Consider the following 20,049-nt stretch of genomic DNA (forward strand, 5'->3'; position numbering starts at 1 on the left):
AACTTTAAATCGCAGTTGTGATGGCCAATGAGGTATGTACTGTATAATCTTTTATATGCTTGTTTGTGTTGTGAGGTTGCACATATTCTGTAGGAAGAGATAATGGCGTTTAACAATGAGTTGTGCAGAAACGATGAGCTGCAAGTAAAAAAAAAAAATGTCCCTGTCTCTTTCTCTTTCTCTTTCTCTTTTTTCTCTTTCTCTTTCACTCTCACTCTCTCACTCTCTCCCTCTCTCCCTCTCTCCCTCTCTCCCTCTCTCCCTCTCTCCCTCTCTCCCTCTCCCTCTCTCCCTCTCTCTCTCTCTCTCCCTCTCTCTCTCTCTCTCTCTCTCTCTCCCCCCCTGCTGGCGTGTTGTGATTTGGGTCTGGCATCATGGCCACCGTATGCAGCTGCTCTGTATTGTGGCGAGTCGCCAGTGTGTTGTTTTTGTCCCTGCAGCTCCCCCATCCCTTCTCTCTTTTCCTGTTACATCCTATGTGCCTTTGGCGTTTTGTTCTCCGTTTTTCTACTCCTTTGTGTTCGAGAGAGAGAGAAAGATTGAGAGTGGGCCTATTTTGGGTGCGGCCTACCCGTTTTTGATGACGCTTTGTAAGCCTTGTTTATGCTTATAATGCCTTTTCGGTTTTCATTTTGGCTTGATTTATTTAGGTTTGATACCTTCTTGTCCGATTCAGACAAGAAGGGGGTGATTATATCGCCGACATGGCAAAGGCACACTCTCGATATGAGAGTTTCGGGGATTTAACCCGGAAGCAAGCGTTTGTGTGCGTGCCTCCTGGCGGAGTTCCTGTCGAGGACATTATCCTCGCAGTTGGGAATATTATTGGTGATGAAAATATACGTGCTGCATCAAGCATGAATCAGAAAGTGGTTGTTTTTGTTTCAGACGATGAACTCGTCCATGACGTTGTAAGTGCCGGAAATAACCACGGAAAGTGGTCATTTTATGATGGCGTTGCCGATGCTGACTCCCGTGACGAGAGTTGTTATATCAAACGCACCGTCCTTTATTTTTAATGACAACATTATGACCGTGTTATCACGTTGGGGGTAAAATGGTGTCCAGGATCTCCACAATTCCTCTTGGTTGTCGGAATGAACGTGTTAAACACGTCATGAGTTTCCAAAGGCAGGTGTACATGGTCCTACCAGACCGTGGGGACGATACGGGCTTCAATATCTCGTTTAACATCAACTTCGAGGACACTAAATACCAGCTGTATGCATCGTCCGCCACCTTAACGTGTTTTCAGTGCGGAGCGTTCAGACATTTAAAACGGTTTTGTCCGAAACCCTCGTGTGTTCGGTGTGGCAAAAACGGTCACACTGATGCAGTGTGTGAGGAGGAGGTTACCGTTCCTCCACGAATTAACATTCCCATTGGGAAGGAGGTGAACGTGACAACACCGCTTAATGTTTCCAATGAGGAGGAGGGCACCGTTACTCCACAAATTAACATTCCCAATGAGGAGGAGGTTAACGTTACTGCACCACTTAATGTTCCCAATGAGGGTGAAACCAACGGCTCAACCTCCAATGTTATTCCTCCTCGGCAAAGCGTTGTCATGGATACCTCGTCTAAATTGGTGACTAGTAAATGAAGAGCATCTCATGTTAATGGCTCATTGGGTGCTGTTAAAAAGGTTGTGCTCAATGTGCACACCTTCCGTGCAGAAACTCTTCAGGATACTCTGGAAAACTCATTGCAAAACGTTGACCAAATAAATGAAACGGAACACCTGGAGAGGTGTAACGGGATTCAAACGGTGCAACAATGTGCTTCCATTACTCACACTGATGAAGGTGATGAGGTAAATAAAGCTGACCGTGAGTCCGTGAATGATACGTCATCGATACAAGCACACAAAGGTGACCAAACTATGGTCCAACATAATTATGCCCATTTAGCAAATGAGGGTGTAAACGCAAATCCACAGGAGTGTGGAAACAAAGATTTGACTCCATTTGAGGAAAGTCGGAGTCAGTCTGCCGATGTTTCCCGAACCCAACACTCTGGGGACCCCCCCAGAAGTTGGCATGCTTGTTCATAAAACAGGAATGGCTGAGGGTATTGACCCAGACTCCAGTGGGGCAATTTCTGATTTATCAGAATCAGAAGAGGAGTTGGATGTGACTGTTTTATCACAATCGGTGGTAGATCAGCCCCAAGTCCCTCCTCATCTTGTTCTCTCGTTTTTCAATGAAACGTACTGACAACGGAATGTTGTCATTTTTGATCATTTCCCCGACTTGGCTTCCTTTATTCAGGCTGCAAAACTGGTCCTAAAAAAAATCTGAGGAACTAAACCTCACAAAATCAGTTTCATCGACAAAGGAAAGTAACAACAAAGGCAAAGTCTGAGTATTCTCAGCCTCAGCCAAAATTCACTAACAAATCATGAAGACACTCACTCTTGCAACTCTTAATATAAATGCTGGTGGGGCGAGTAACATCCACCAGATCCAAGTAAATAGTTTATTCAAACAGAAACAAGTTGATGTAATATTACTGCAGGAAACTCGTATCATTGAGAAGGTTGAACATGACTGGAGCAGCATTTTTAAAGGTAAATGCTTCTTCAGTAACATGCCGTCTGTATCTGCTGGAGTTGGGTTCTTGTTGACACCAGGGCATGTACCTGACTCTTGCCTCTTTCAGGGGGTGATAAAGGGCCGGTTTGCTTCCCTGGAACTGGTGATTAATAACTTAAAATTTTTATTTTTAATGTATATGCACCAAGTGAAAGTACTGACCGTAAAACTTTCTTTACTGTCGTGGTAAACCAATTAAAATTGTTTGACCTCAATCAGTGCATATGCATGTGGGGTGATTTCAATTGCACGTTTGAGCCCAAATTGGACAGGAACTCACCAGAACCACATCCCGAAACCCATGGTGACCTTTCCCATTTCTTTTCCGTCGTGGGTTTTCTTGATGTATGGCGCTTGATACACCCAAATGACCAACAGTATACATGGTGTCGATGCTCCAATGGTCAAGTGTCCTTATCAAGGCTTGACCGATGGTACCATCACCCCACGTTTTAGGAATATGATAGCCTTCTCGAATATTGTCCCATCTATCTTATCTGACCACCACATGGTCACTATGGATCTATCCTTTCCTCAATTCAAACATTCTAGTGCGTATTGGAAATTTAATAGTTGTCTTTTGGATGATGCCTTTTTTGAGGAAGCCTTTCACAATCTATGGATAGCAGTAGTTGAAAAAAAAACAACCTTTTTGCTTCCATTAACCTATGGTGGGACAATATAAAAAAACCCATATAACAGTTGAATTTTTTTGTTGTTGTTGTTGTTGTCAATGTTTTGTCAACAGTTTAATTCATATGGCACCCATGAAAGTCGAGTCACATTGGCTCGGTTAGAAACTGAAATTCTAAAGTTGGAGAACAAACTGGCGAAACAAGAGAATGAGGCAAACTATAAGTTACTCCTTGAAAGAAAGACCCAACTTGGGGAACTATTGCAGGAGAAAGCTGCAGGATTATTAGTTGGATTAAGAATAAAAAATATTAAAGTATCAGATAGCCCGAGCAAATCCTTTTTTCACCTCAAATCCGAAACGAAGCCAGCTCGGCTTATCTTATCAGTTATGGCCCCCAGTGAAAATGTAATTGCAAATTCTGATGGGGTAAAAAAATACTATTAGAAAGCACTATTCAGAACTTATTGCAAAAAAAGATGTTTATGAGGATAAGAGGAAACTCTTTAATGCCCATCTCCCATCCCTGACCGAGACTCAACGTCTGGAGCTGGATGTGCTGTTAACCCTTCCTGAATTAGAATGTGCTCTCTTGAAATGGAATCTGGAAAAGCTCCAGGAATTGATGGCCTACCAGCCGAGTTTTACTTAGAATTTTGGGACCTTTTGGGTCTGGAACTTTTGAATGTAATCCAAGAATCCCTGCGATGCGAACTGGTGCAATGCCATTAAGTCTAAGGGGAGCAGTGGTGAGTCTCCTCCCAAAATCAGGAGATCTCCGGCGGATGGAGAATAGGAGTCCAGTTTCAGTATTATGCACTGACTACAAACTGTTTTCAAAAGCGATGGCAAATCATTTGAAGAAAGTCATTGGTGATCTGGTCCTACCCAATCAGACTTTCTGCATCCCCAGTCGATCCATTTATGACAACATTTTTTTACTTCGGGATTCAATGGACACTTACCACGATCAAAACGAGTTTGGAATAATTTTTCTAGACCTTGAAAAAGCCTTTGACAGTATTGATCATGTTTTTTTGTGTTGTGTTCTGGAAGCATGTGGCTTTGGGGTAATTTTGGAGCCTTCATATTTCTATTGTACACTGACATCTCTAGTATAATTAAGGTAAACAATGAACTCGTTTCCCCCATACAGGTTCAGAGAGGGGTACGGCAGGGTTGCCCAGTCTCAGGATTGCTTTTTGCGTTAGCAATGGAACCATTACTTTGTACACTCAGGGAGAATATCTCTGGCCTGACTTGCTTCCAAAGGAATCTACCATTGACTATATCAGCCTATGCAGATGATTTTTCTGTCATAATCAGAAACAACCAAGATATTGATGCTCGTGTTAAATCCTTGAGAACCTTTTTCCAGGCTTCTTCCCTGAACGTTAATTGGATGAAAACCAAAGCTATTTGGGTCTCTTACCTTAATAGTTGCTTCCCTGTCTCGACGCATCTTCGTCCTCTTCCAGAAAACTTAGAATGGAAGGCATGGTATCGACTGCGTTGGTGTGTCCCTGGGTTCCACACAATTTATGAAAAAGAATTGGGAAGGCTTGATTGGAGAAAGGGAGAGGAGACAACCTGTGGAAAAGAGCCCTACCACACCTTTCATTTAAGGGCCGTGTCTTAGTTGCCTAACTTGGTGGCTACAACTTTATGGCATCGATTTATTTGCCTACAACTGCCGGAAGTGCTGCTGAGAATGATCCAGGCCAAACTTGTGGACTTTTTTGGGGGGAGGCCATCATCGGCTGCGGCCAAACGTAATATGCCATACTTCATCTGAAGGAGGTCAAGGCCTTGTTCACGTGAAATCCCGCCTCATGGCCTTTCGCTTGTGCTCCATTCAGCGCCTTCTATATGTCAAGCACCTGCCAAACCACCCATTGGTAAGTCATATTTTGCAACAGGCAGGCAGACTCAGCTATGGTCAGAAAGTATTCCTAACTCCCCTCAAGTATGTGGATACATCAACACACCCCATATTTTACCAGAGCCTTCTCAATGCCTGGAAAGGTCTTTCCGTGAGTAACAAAATGGACACATACTCCCCAGGGATGTTCGAAGTTGAACCTCTGTTTTTCAATTCTCTCTTCCCTGATGTATTCAGGAGCCGTGATCTGTGCCAACGCTTCATTGATGCAGGCATAAACAAAGTATGGCACCTATGGCCAAACTCCGGTGTAGGGTGGAAGACTGTGGAGGAAATTTCAAATACAACAGGAATTCGGTCCAAGAGGACAATGGCTTAATAATGAGAAAAGTACAAAAAGGTCATCAGCTACGGTTATTATGGAATCAGAATACACATGGACATCCCGATGGGTCATATTTCCCGAAACTGATTTTTAACTGCTCTCCAAGACAACTTCCACCTGTTAGCACAGGGACAAATGAATTACAAGCTGCAAGCAGCAAGAGCCTGTATAGGTGTTGCGTGTCCCTAATTCTCGGTGTTTCTCCATTAAACAGAGTAACACGCTGGAAGAGACTACTCCCTGCCCGGCCGTAAATTGTAAGCAAATTACCAAAAGAACAGGAGATCTCCAGTGGCGCAATGCCCACTTGATCATCCCATGCAACACACATGTGAGGAACTTTGCCCCAATATCTGCATGCTGCCCCTTTTGCTCTGTAAATGAGGATGTATTTCATTTTATTGGCTGTGAAAGACTTTTTCCATTATTTAACTGGTTAAACTTTGTGACACAAAATGAATTTCAGATTTACTTTTCGATCCTTTATTTTTGGGTTCAAAAAGGAACCTCAACATGACAAAAAGTATAAACTTTTGTGTTTTTTTTGTAGCTGCAGCAAAACTTGCTACATACTTGTCCAGAAAGGAGAAGCGTAACGGTAAACCTCTTCACCAATGCAACGTCATGACGTTTTTCAGTGTGCTTGTTTCTGCAAGGTGAAAACTTGAATAAATTTTTTCCAAGACCATGGCTGGACTTGATGTGTTTGTGGAAAAATGGTGTTTGAAAAATGTCTGTGAAGTTCGCAAAAATAAGTTGGTATGATATTTTTCTTAAATAATCAGGTCTTTCTATATTTTCGTAGTATTGCTTTATTTTATGGTTTTGTAAAAATGAACTGATTAATTTTTCTACTCGTTGTTTCCTTGCTTTCATATTCTCTCCTGTTTTGTTTGGAATTTTGATTTGTAAATTGTACATACACACACTTTTATAATTTTGTAATAAAAGGATCTCAAAAGTCTCTCTCTCTCTCTCTATCTCTATCTCTATCTCTATATCTCTCCACTGTCATTTTAAGCTTGGTGCACCAGAAGTAAATTGTGTGGCCGCCTTTGCTTTTTGCACGTGCTGTCGAATAACAAAAACAATGTTGGCATCACCAGCCAAATAAAATAGCATGCCTAAGAACAATAAAATTGTTGTTCTTGTTGTGACGTCATGGTTTCCGACTCACTTCTTACCCTTTTCTACAGATCACAACAAATGTCCAAACCAAGTGCTGATGTTAATCCTTTGAGTACGGATGACGTCCAGTGCCGCAACCCGCGAAAAAGTTTTGTGTACGGATGACGTTACTACACGTCATCGACTATACCTATAAATAGATCGTCAGTACGTGGTTGCCTTCCCGTAATGCCAAATTAATCCTGTACCGGGGGTATTTTTATCAAAAAAAAATCCCGTACTCAAAGGGTTAATAAAATAAAATAACATTGATTGGAAATTTTGACTAAATCCTTTACCACTAAAACCAGCTTTACCAGCTCACTGGTAATTGCCTGTGTCGCAAGAGGCGACTAACAGGGTTGGTGGCAGGAAGGGCATCCGGCCATAAAACATTGCTTCAAAAAAGGGGACCAAAGTGCCCAAAAAGGCCAACCCCCACTCTGCGGGGAAAAATGGCCTCGAAAGGCAGTTCCTTAACCACTAAAAGTTTATTGAAATAATATTGCCAATCCCTTCAAAATCTTATAGAAGTGTTGTGCAAGAGACTGTGTCAAATTAATCCTATGATATCTGTCACGACTTTGGGAGCAGTGGCAGTGTAATGAATCACTTTCTTCGTGTTTCTTTCACGGCACAAGGGACTGAAATGTACCCCAATGAAAACGGCTTTTGAGTAGAAAGGAAAGGGGTGAGTGTGGAGCTTCTTTCTAAGGGTTAGAACAGATTCCAAATGAGTCCATTTGGGTGCCAGTATTTAAAGACCATGGCCAGCCAGGTCTCTTCGGAAGACGTATAGTCTAGTAGGAAGACTAGGTCCCCCTGCACTCCCCGGAGATATACTTCTAATCAGTGTTTCTAGATTGGAAAAAATGTGTAGAAAATGACTAGCTATGGCCCCAAGCTGAAAAAATGTCCCACATACCATTTTTATGCAAATTACTGCTGCAAATTTTATGCAAAATTATGCAAATTTTATGCAAATTTTTGATGAGGAGTAGAGTTGAGGGGTCTTTGAGGGCTTCATCGAGGTGCTCTCGGTTGCAAGACTGGGTCATTCTGAGAAGCACAGCAGGGTCAGAGATCATGATGTTCTCCTCCTCAGTGAATCTCTCCATCAACAGCCTCTCCATTGCCTCACACACTGTTTTGAGGCAAAAGAGGGACTTTGCGTAGGCCTTTCCACTGAGAACACCTTTGAGAGATCCACTTGTTACTAGTTGTGCCTCAAAGAGAATCTCTGCATATCCAGAACCACGCATCTTGTGTCCAGTGAGCATCCCGATGTAGTTCATGGATGTGTGGAAGGGTCCAATCGTTACTACATGACTAGCAAATTCATTTGGCCAGCGCCAGATGATGGGAAGGGCTTTCATGCAGACACCCAGATCAAATGTATTCAGGACCCATCTCTGACCCACCTCAGCAGTTGCTGCCTCGGAACGCTTCAGTAGCTCACGAACAACTGCGTTGTCTGTGATCGGTTGGTGGATAGGCGTGCAGTAGTCGACTGTTGATTTGCTGGGTGGGGGAGAACCAGTTGCAGAGGTGAAACCCCCTAGCCCAGGCACAGGCTGCAGGCCATTGCCATGCCATGCAGGCACCAGGCACAGACCGATCACAGACAATGCAGTTGTTCGTGAGCTACTGAAGCGTTCCGAGGCAGCAACTGCTGAGGTGGGTCAGAGATGGGTCCTGAATACATTTGATCTGGGTGTCTGCATGAAAGCCCTTCCCATCATCTGGCGCTGGCCAAATGAATTTGCTAGTCATGTAGTAACGATTGGACCCTTCCACACATCCATGAACTACATCGGGATGCTCACTGGACACAAGATGCGTGGTTCTGGATATGCAGAGATTCTCTTTGAGGCACAACTAGTAACAAGTGGATCTCTCAAAGGTGTTCTCAGTGGAAAGGCCTACGCAAAGTCCCTCTTTTGCCTCAAAACAGTGTGTGAGGCAATGGAGAGGCTGTTGATGGAGAGATTCACTGAGGAGGAGAACATCATGATCTCTGACCCTGCTGTGCTTCTCAGAATGACCCAGTCTTGCAACCGAGAGCACCTCGATGAAGCCCTCAAAGACCCCTCAACTCTACTCCTCATCAAAAATTTGCATAAAATTTGCATAATTTTGCATAAAATTTGCAGCAGTAATTTGCATAAAAATGGTATGTGGGACATTTTTTCAGCTTGGGGCCATAGCTAGTCATTTTCTACACATTTGTTCCAATCTAGAAACACTGATTAGAAGTATATCTCCGGGGGGTGCAGGGGGACCTAGTCTTCCTATTAGACTAGTAGGCCAAATTGTGCGGCCAACAGCAGGAGTTCCCTTGTATACATCTAATAGCATGTGTTGTGCCCAGGGCTCGACGGTGCCTCTCCATAGTAAATTTGTTCATTGTCAGAGATTATCACAAGTTGCTTTGCGGGACAAAAGCTGATATCATTGGCAATCAAGAATGAAGTTCTAGATAGTATGTCCACATCCAGTTTGGTGACCACAAGCGCATTCAAAGTTAAAGTACCAGTAACCTCGATAACAACTCAAGTTTCACCCACGATGTTAGGTGTGGCAAAGTTAAAGTACCAGTAACCTCGATAACAACAGTCAAGTTTCACTCACGATGTTATGTGTGGCACACCGGACACCGTCAGCCTGAATTTCCTGTTGAGTACTTTTCACAATCTTTGAGTCCACACTTCTGGCCACTGACAAGCGTATCATGTTCATTCCTGAAACACTGTCCAAAGTAAGATGAAGGGGATGCTCATTACCCTGCACTCGAGAAGCGAAAAGCAGGGTTGGGCATTCAGTTGTGCACCTGTGGCGCATGTGTGGTGTGCTTCTGCATTTTTTACATTAATTTTCTCGGCAAACGTTGGTCCAATTAACACGAAATTTTACCATCGGAGCTCCTCTGCCTGTAGAATTTTTGTATTCATTATTATGACATCATAAGTCACGTGGGCCGGAAGCCATTTTGGAAAAACGTTGCACCTCTATATCTCCGAAACCACTCAATGGAAAGAATTGAAACATTGTCATTGAATTGAAACATTGTCAAGTACTCCCCATGGGGAATAAGATATTGTTACGGCCCGGGGTTCGGGTTTACTATGAAGGTTTAACCTCCGTTCCCTCCCGAACTTACCGGACCTGTGGCTGCCGCGCATGAATAACTTCGTGCTTAGCAGGTTGTGAATCAACAACTACGAACGCTGATCAGTCCGTCGCGCGATAGCTTACCTATACCACGTGACGGTCCCAATCGGGGAACGCACCGTACCCTCGGGTGGTACACCAATTTAGATGGACGAGCGAAAACCCGAGGGAACCACCAGAGTTAATGGTAATGTCGTTACGGCCGATGATAACCTGGGCGCGGGCAATGGTGGATCAATGAAGGAAAAGACCTTCACGGACAGAGAGAAAGGAAACGTTTAACAATTTGATTTATTACAGATATTTACAATGTAATTATTCAATAGGAAAGAAAAACAGACGAGAAGCAGGAACATAGCTTATTCTATGCCTCATTATGATTACAACAAAAAAACACCACATGGGCCCAGCACACTTTCATAGGGGAGGGGAGGGGAACGAGCGTAGGAAACCTGATAGCACAAAGGCTGCGATGCTCCGGATGCCTCTCCTCGCGACGCTCTCCCCCCCCCCCCCCCCCCCCATCCCATTGTCGCCACTGAGTAGTACGAACAGGTAACGATTATCCCAACACATACGCAGAGTGAGATCGATTGTCAGCATGGCAGAGTGACCCAGGCCAAGAGAGGAGCACACGTGCTTGGTCAGCAATCCAGGCCCCAAGAGTGGAGAACACATGCTCAGTAAAACCCAGCAGAGTGAGACAGGCCCAGAGTCGACAAAGAGACAGGCCCAGAGTGGAATAATGCGGGTGTGGAGGCCTGCGAGAGGGAGACCAGCCAAGAACAAAATATCCACTTCCTCAGCGAGAGAGAGCGACCAGAGAGCAAAGTGTTCACGTGCTGATTCGGCCGAGAGCGGCCAGAGAGCAAAGTGTCCACGTGCTGAGTGGGCAGAAAGAGACCGGCCAGAGAGCAAATCAATGTCCTAAATCTCTCTTTGTTCACCCTCATCGAGGGGGGGGGGGGGGGAGGGGAGGGGGAATATTGGAGGTGTCCTGGCTCCCGATTGGTGGAGCCCGTTACTCCATCCCACAAGCTCCCCCAAAATGATTCAGGACCTGATTGGTGGGTTTCTGAACCTGGACACCATGGTGTGCATTGCCTGGTAAATTATCCCTTATGAGAGGAGGACCTGTCTTTCCCTTTCCCCGACGCATAAAGACATAATAACCCAAATAAGGGAAGGATTAAGATCATGGTCTGCTATGAAATAACTACTCCAAGGGACCTGTATGGTGGTTTCCATTACTTTTTAGTGGTTTTCCAAAACTGCAACAATATGTTAATGATGATAATGTTGCAGATATGGGATTTGGCCTCCATCCCTATCCGCTTGTAAATATTCCCCTATTTCCCCAATACTCCCCAACTATCCCCAATCCCCCATTCCCTAGTCCCATTGTCTGTAAACAACACTCTGTAGCCCCGACCTTCCCCTTTTTCCCCCATTAAATGTCGTGCCCAGGTTCACCGCATCTCACGTAGACAACTATAGGACATCTTGCGAGTTATTCTTAGTCTATGTCAGTTAAGGACTCGTTTCCATTAATTCTGACTCTTCGTTGCACCAGAATGTGATTGTATGGCACCAGTAGTGAGTTTAGGACCTCCCAATACCTCCCCACAACCTCATCTCCGCATCCTCCCATCATTTCATGGAACAACAACAACTACAACCACAGCGGGGGCGGCGCGGCCGCGGTGCGGGGAGTGGGCGTCCTCACTCCGGCTCGGTTAGCCGCCATTGCCCATGTGCTCCAGGTTACCTCCAGGTTACGGGGTTACCACGAAGGGGCTGGCTGTCAGCTCCTCGTCAAGGGCGGAGCCCGGTAACCCCCCCGCACCCAATAAGAAGCGGCGGGCCGATTCCATCTGGGGCGGAGCTAACGAGCCGAGGGCGTGTCACTCCCCGCTGGATATACGCAGCCACTTACCGGACGTGACGTGAGATGCGCCCCCAGCTTGAAGAAGAGCAAGTCACTACCTCCGAGCGCTGAGAGACCTCCTGCATCTTTTGGGCCGCGCTATCCTGTCCCTGAGCACAAGGTGCACCTTGTGCTGGCCATCGATTCTGCCTTTCCTTGCCATCAATCCCCGTGTGAGTCAGCCTTTTGTCCCGTTTATCTGTCGTCTGTTGGGGTTAATATAAGAGTGTGTCTAAGTGCCTATCTTACTATGCTGTACCTCTCGTCCCTGTAGTCTAACCTTCCGCCATAATATAACCTCCTCCGGGGGTCTTGAGAACCGTATCCCTGGTGTCGTGTCATTTTAATCCAGCCGTTGTGTCCTTTTCCTTCATTGATCTAGCGTAGCGCGACTAGTCAACGTTCGAGCATAATCGGGTAAACTGTGCAGACGTGGTCATACCAAACCGCTCGGTAAACTAACATCCACCACCGCGTCTGTAACAATTGGTGTCGAGGAGTGGAATTCGGACCCGGGACTAAATTTGTTAGGCCCAAACTTTGAGGAGGTAGAATCGACCCGGAGCGCGTTTCCCGCGCTCGACGAAATTATAACGGCGAAATTTGATTTTGTTATACGGAAATAAAAACCCGAATTTTGAAAGTCGCGCTATGGCAGACCAAGTCGGCTGGGGTCCGGTAGTGGAGAGTGAGGCAGGGTCGGTCCAGGACCAAATTGAGGGACGCGAGGAGAGCGAAGCAGCGAGGGTAGCAGACGCACAAAATAGCGTCGTTGTGCCCGACATTGCAGGAGCGCAAAATGGCGCCTCGCTGGTCACCGCGCCCGCGACCGTGGCAGCGCCCCTGGTGGATTTGAACCTTTTTTTTCTACAAATGAAGGCCCTTATGGACAAGAATAGCGAAGAAATGGGAAACCAAATGGGGGTAATGGGGAACCGGATGGATGCTCAGAGTGAGCGATTGGAGGGCCAATTGGGGGTAATGGGAAACCAAATGGGGGTAATGAGGGACGAAGCGAGGGGTACCAGTGAGGCGTTAGACAATAATTTTAAGGGATTAGACAAGAAATTTGGGAAGTTAGACAATAATTTTGAGGAGTTAGACAAGAAATTTGGGAAGTTAGACAATAATTTTGAGGAGTTAGACAAGAAATTTGGGAAGTTAGACAATAATTTTGAGGGGTTAGACAACGGGATAAAAGAGGTGAGGAATGGGTTAATAGGGTTAGAAAACAGTATGGAAGGCAAATTGAGGGACATGAGGGACCAAGCGGAAAGGGAAGTTAAACAAATGGAGCAGCAGATAGAGGGGGTCAGAATGGGGGTAGAAACCAAACTGGATGCTCACAGGGAGGAAATGGAGCAGATGAGGGTGGCATCTGGGCAGGAGATGCAAGTGATGGGAGAGGAGATCAGAAGAGGAGTGAGTGAGGAGGTCGGAGGAGTGCGCGAGGAGGTGAGGCACTGTAAGGAGCACATGGAGAAGGAGGTGAGAAAGGGGACTATAAAATTGCAAGGGGGCATAGAGGACCTGACGCAGGAGGTGGAGCAGCTGACGGTGGGACAGACGGAGTTAGTGGAGCAGGTTCAAAGGAACACTGCGGTATTAGGAGGTTTAAAAGCGACACAGAAAGAACTAAAAGATGACTTGGTAGCGACGAAGAGGGAATGTCAGATGGTACGTGAGGGACTGACAACGAGGCTGGACGAGGTGATAGAGGTAATGGAGACGAAGGACCGGCAGGTGAGGACGCACATGGAAACGGTCAAGGTAGCCTTGGAGGACGAGCTTGAGGAGACGTACCGGGGAATAAAGGAGGTGAAGCAGAAATTAGAAGAAGTGGAAGAAGGGGTGAGCGAAATTAAGAAGCGACGGAGAGAGGATAAGAAAGAGATAAAAGAGGAGGTAAAAGAATTGGTCCAAAGTCTGTGTTTGGATCGTGATGATGTGCTCATTAACCGGATGAGGGATTCGCAGGTAATGGAGGAGAAGCGAAGAGAAAGAGGACCCGGTGTAAGTGGTGACCAATATGGTCGGGCGTATGATGCGCCAGGTGATTTAATAAGCTTGGGGGTCGAGATGGACCCGGGTGTTCGTGAGAGGCCGTTGGTGAAGTGTGCGCAGGAGTGTGCGCGAGAAAGGTGTGTGACGGACGGGTGCATGGGGAAAGAGTGCGCTGTCAAAGGCAAGGAAGAATGCACACCTGTGGTGAGTGTTACAGAGGGTGTAACGGGAGAGTGTGCGCGAGAAAGGTGTGTGACGGACAGGTGCAGGAGGAAAGAGTGCGCTGTCAAGAGTAAGGGTGAGTGCGCTGTCAAGAATGGAGGTGAGAGTAGTGAGAGTGACAAGGAGAGTGAGTTGGTTGTGACAGGTGAGCAAGGATGTACACCTGGGATGGAAGGATGCACACCTGGAATGGTAGAGCGTGAGTGGGAATGCACGCTGGAGTTGGTGGTGAGGCACGTGGTTGGGTGTGCGAATGAGAGCACACCTGTGATTGTCACAGAGGAGGGGGCGCGAAGAGGTGTGTTGGTGAGGTATGCGACCAACGAATGTGTGCCAAAGTGTTCGGTGGTCAGGTGTGTGACCAAGGCTGTGAGTGGAATGGGTGTACCGAGGTGTGTAAGGAAAGGTACGAGGAGCATGGAAACGGCTGGATGTGTGAGCAAGGAACGGGCTGCGGGGTGTAAGCGTCCAGGTGAAGCATCGACGTTAGATGGGGTAGAGTTTAGAACGACTTATAGCCGAATCGGGCCCTCGGTGCGTGCTGGGCCTCGCTTTGAACGGCCGCGTCCGTGCTCCACTAGGCGGAGCGGGCAGCCCAATAGAAAGGGTCGTCATGGCGACCACTTTTTGTTGAGGCAGTCCGGCAGGTCGAGATCGGGACATTGGATGGCTCCACGCCGAGATGGTGCGTGGGATCTCGGCCCGGGTAAGCCCCCGTCCCTGCACCGAATGCGGGACGTATCCAGCCGCTGGCACCAAACAACCCGCATTCATGGCTTGGCTTTACGAAGCCGGGCTTTGGACAGGAATTGGCGCATCGAGAGGCATTAGTGAGTAGACTGGGTGATGAGGTTAGTGTTTTGGACCCAAAATTAGAGAAAAACAAAATTTGATGATTGGCAAGGGATTGGCAGTAGTGATTGGCAGATGATGGGCAGTGATTGGCAAATTTTTGATTTGTTGAAATTTGATGTGCAAAATTGGTAGTGAGCGATGGGTCCGGTGGGTCAGGGTGGCATCCCTGCCACCCTTCCCAAGTGGGGCAAATGCGCAATAGATTATGGGGTGTATGGCAGTGAAAACTAGCCCGGGTGGGTTAGGATATTGATAGGGCCCTAGAAGATGACATTAGGTGACGTTAAGGTTAGTTAGTGACTGATACCTGTAGTGGGGACGCAGGTAGATTAGAGTGGATGATAATGACGAGGGAGCGCAATAGTTTAAAGGGACGACTGGGAAGCGCAAGTTTCAGAGGGGAGTAGTTAGATGAGATGATGCTGTGTGAGAGCTGGACAGGTGTGTGGAGCAGTGTATGAGTAGTGAGTGTTGTGGATCAGCGCGAATGCGCTTGGGGAGAGAAGGGTGCAGGTGGCACCAGGTGTGAGAGCACAGGTGTGCAAGTGCAGGTGTGTGGAATATATGGAGTATTGGAATGAGTGGTGTGGAGAGAGTTGGAGTAAGTGGTACGGAGTGGTGTGCATGGTGCGAAGGTGTGGATGGGGGAAGAGTGGACCCCTTTCACGAGTACCCGGGGCGGGTAGTGTATGTGTTAGGTAGAGGGTATAGGTAAATTGTGGTTGGATATTGGCATTTGTGGTGCGGTTGCAGAATGGTATTGTGGATGGGTGCATTAGTGTTGTGGAAATGGCTGGGCGTGTAGCCTGTTAGTGTGTGTAGTTGGTTGGGCACTCCACCACTGTGAGGATGTCGGCCAGGTGAGGCCGCAAGTGGGCTCTGGGAGCCGTTAGTGTCAGTGGGGCCCGAGGATCCGGAGGACGGACCCGGGTAGCCCAGTGCCAGAGAGGGCACCGAGTGGGGAGAGCGCCAGAGGGCCTTCCCCAGGTAGTTAGGTTAGGGTAAGGAGCAGGTAAGCTCGGAGGCAACTGCAGTGGTGGAGGTGTGCAGGTGGGTAGACCTGCTGGGAGAGCTACACGTCGCGGCCCAGAAATTGTGCGAGGGCACCGGGAGATGAATCGGGGGAGTGAGACCCCAAATTGAAAAGCACCACAGTTTGGTCAATGGGAATTGGTTTTTAGAACCCATAGTGTAAGTGGGCCAATGGTTTGGCAGGAGAAAGACCCCGGGTAGTGTAAAGTGTGTTAATGTCATTTAGAGGATAGTTAGGATTGAAGTCTCCTCGCACCATCTACATGCACTCACCTGAGATGACGTACCTCCACACCATGCCATGTTTTGTTATTTTATTGTGCAGATGTTTGGAATGTGAGACGCATCATGACGTGGGTGTGACATTGTGTTTTGTTGTTCCATCTCTTCCTCCTTATGAGGATTGATGATGAATTTGGTGATGGCAAATTTTGGATAGAGGGATTGTGGAGACGAATTTGGTATAGGGGAAATATGGGGAAGACGTGACAGTCGTGACGAATTTGTAAATGTGTAGATTTTTGTACATATGGGGTAAGGGCAAGGGTAGGGTAGGTGACAGGGGGGTGACGTACGGTAGGGACGAGCTTCCTCACTTCGCCCTCCGTACGCATTTCGCCTTGCATTGCCTTATTGATGTGTACCCTTGTGACCTTACCCCTCGCTCATTGTCTTTCCCCTTTTGTCTCCCACATGACCTGTGCGCCATTGGGTGCCGAGGGGAGCGTGCGTGAGTCGGCCATTGTGCGCCCGGCACTCTCAGAACCAGCTGTCTGCATCGATGCACCACATTATGGACCACATGCCTGTGGCCGAGCACCACTGATGGACCCCATGGGTTGGGGCATGGCCCCTCTGCTGGAACCGGCCATGAGGGCCCGAAATCTTGCTGGCGGACCTTGGCCACAGGGCACCGATGCCCCACAGGTGAACCACACGTAGTCGGCCCTGTGGGCCATAAATAAAGAAAATAAAAAGGACACATGGGGCACACTTTATTGCAAATAGGCCGCCAGTAAGAAAATGAAAGAAAGACAACAACTGGAAGACAATAATAATAACCAGCAGAGGGAGCCGAAGAGCAAGAGACACCTGCAGGGTTAGGGGTTGTTGTTTTTATTTTCATGAACAATGGTGGCTGCACCGATTGGTGCTTGAGGGTGCTTTGGTGCGTTTTTGGGTGCTTTAATGGTGCATTGATGCAGAGCAGACTGTCTCCCCCCCAGAAAGAACAATCACAGGTCCTGGGTTAGTCTTGTAAATAAAGTAGCGTAAATTGTAAATAATGCTCCCTACCGGCTGTATGTTTAGTTTGGGGATTCTTTCCGCGATTCGGTTATCCTGTGGGTGTGTTTCTGTGAGGAGAAGGGTGCAACGTCGCAGGGGGACATATTTACTCATTTGTGAACATCTGTAAAACTGTCGCACTCAGGGTAGAGTTAATAGTAGAGGGAACTACATCTGAGTGCCACACTAAAGTAGGTAAAAATTTATCGGGTCGGGACGCCCCGAGGTAGAGAAGGGTGCAATGTTGCGGATATGGGATTTGGCCTCCATCCCTATCCGCTTGTAAATATTCCCCTATTTCCCCAATACTCCCCAACTATCCCCAATCCCCCATTCCCTAGTCCCATTGTCTGTAAACAACACTCTGTAGCCCCGACCTTCCCCTTTTTCCCCCATTAAATGTCGTGCCCAGGTTCACCGCATCTCACGTAGACAACTATAGGACATCTTGCTAGTTATTCTTAGTCTACGTCAGTTAAGGACTCGTTTCCATTAATTCTGACTCTTCGTTGCACTAGAATGTGATTGTATGGCACCAGTAGTGAGTTTAGGACCTCCCAATACCTCCCCACAACCTCATCTCCGCATCCTCCCATCATCTCATGGAACAACAACAACTACAACCACAGCGGGGGCGGCGCGGCCGCGGTGCGGGGAGTGGGCGTCCTCACTCCGGCTCGGTTAGCCGCCATTGCCCATGTGCTCCAGGTTACCTCCAGGTTACGGGGTTACCACGAAGGGGCTGGCTGTCAGCTCCTCGTCAAGGGCGGAGCCCGGTAACCCCCCCGCACCCAATAAGAAGCGGCGGGCCGATTCCATCTGGGGCGGAGCTAACGAGCCGAGGGCGTGTCACTCCCCGCTGGATATACGCAGCCACTTACCGGACGTGACGTGAGATGCGCCCCCAGCTTGAAGAAGAGCAAGTCACTACCTCTGAGCGCTGAGAGACCTCCTGCATCTTTTGGGCCGCGCTATCCTGTCCCTGAGCACAAGGTGCACCTTGTGCTGGCCATCGATTCTGCCTTTCCTTGCCATCAATCCCCGTGTGAGTCAGCCTTTTGTCCCGTTTATCTGTCGTCTGTTGGGGTTAATATAAGAGTGTGTCTAAGTGCCTATCTTACTATGCTGTACCTCTCGTCCCTGTAGTCTAACCTTCCGCCATAATATAACCTCCTCCGGGGGTCTTGAGAACCGTATCCCTGGTGTCGTGTCATTTTAATCCAGCCGTTGTGTCCTTTTCCTTCATTGATCTAGCGTAGCGCGACTAGTCAACGTTCGAGCATAATCGGGTAAACTGTGCAGACGTGGTCATACCAAACCGCTCGGTAAACTAACATCCACCACCGCGTCTGTAACAATATCATCGGTGCCTTCATCATGACGTCATTAGTCAACAAGTACAATGCTTGATCCGAACTGTTAGTCCGATGGACACAAAATTTTGACCATATGAGCGCCTTCTCCTGGGTAAGTTTTTAATGATTATGATGTCATAGGTCACGTGGTACAGGCACCATCTTGGAAAAACAAAAACGTTGCACCTCTATCTCCAAAACCACTCCATGGAAAAAATTGAAGCGTGGCTCATTGTAAAGAACTCCGTATGGGGAATAAGTGTTGTTAATGATTGATGACTTCATTCGTGCCTTAATTATGACGTCCTAATTCGACAGGGACAATGCTTAGTCTGATCAGTTTGAAATTTATTGAGCGTGATATACGCAACAATTATATTAGAGAATATATAATTTTGATGTCATCGTTCACGTGGTCTTACAGCCATATTAGATCAAAGAAAAAAACCCTTCAAAAACAGAAGAGTTGGCTCGCACCAAGTTGATTGCGCAGGGTATAAGTATTCCATGAATACCAATCTAGTTAAACTATCGGTCTTGTTTTTATTTGTGTAAGCATAATACTGTAGTTGGTTATTGTAATTGATAATCAAATGCTGCTGACTATAGCAGTTAGTTGAATGTACGGAATTTCTTTGAGTCACTTCATTTTTGGTTTTGGGCAGGTAGTCGGTAAGAGGAGGGGCAGAACAGTCATTGTGGTTCTTCGTTCACTTTTAAAGTTCTCGATTTGGTTAACAGGGGTGTGTAGTCTCCATTGAGTTGTACGGTTCTGCCTGGAGAAATAATTGCCTTCAGAAGAAACCTGTCTCCTTGTCCTGTTTATTTTATAAAATAAAGGAATCTATCGAAGGCACCTGAAAATGCAAAACCCGTCCGTGTCCGTTTGCATTCAGACGCCTTCTTCTTATTATTCTTCTTCTTCCATAAGCTCTAAATATAACGAAAAGTTTTTTTTTTTTAAATACAAAATGAAAATTCATGATTTTATGCAGCCTTGACCTTTGAGCTTTCGATCTAAAAACATAATCAACTTTTAGCTTTTGATTGGTGAACCACATTTGTGACCCAATATGCAAATTCCTAAAATTTCAGGCCAATTGGGCAACAATTGACGATTGTATGCAACCTTGACCTTTGACATTTAGATCTAAAAAAAACAATCTACTCCTACCTTTTGATTGGTGAACCAATTCAGTGACCCGATTTGCAAATTCTTTAAATTTCAGGTCAATCGGATGGGAATTGAAGATTTTATGACTCTGACCTTTGACATTTTGGCCAATAGAGCAAACGTATATGGTTATGTCGTTATGTATGTTTGTTTATGTGCGACGAAAACGTCTTCTTCTTCTTCAAATAAAATTAGCACCCTCTTAATTAACCCTCTTAATTACGTTTAGACTGCTGAGACCCCTCAGACCTTTGATGACACTTTAATTACCCCAAGACCCTTAATACCACCAAGACCCCTGAAGACCCAAAATACCCTTAAAGACCCAAAAGACCATGAAAACCCCAAAGACCCAAAACA

The 20,049-nt window shown here is 46.6% G+C and overlaps 1 protein-coding gene across 2 annotated transcripts in view; it reads left to right on the forward strand.

Moving 5' to 3' along the window:
• Positions 1 to 862, forward strand: part of LOC137413673 (uncharacterized) — a 90,311-nt gene extending 89,449 nt beyond the window's left edge. The window contains exon 4 of one of the 2 annotated variants that reach the window (XM_078765921.1): positions 1 to 862. This exon is cut by the window's left edge and continues 554 nt beyond it. The gene's annotated coding sequence lies outside the window, so the exon portion shown is untranslated. The other variant, XM_078765917.1, reaches the window with a different exon arrangement.
• Positions 863 to 20,049: the final 19,187 nt, after the last annotated feature.

Source organism: Myxine glutinosa, chromosome 1 (genome assembly GCF_964187855.1).
Source record: "Myxine glutinosa chromosome 1, kmMyxGlut1.1, whole genome shotgun sequence".
Classification (NCBI taxonomy): Eukaryota; Metazoa; Chordata; class Myxini; order Myxiniformes; family Myxinidae; genus Myxine; species Myxine glutinosa.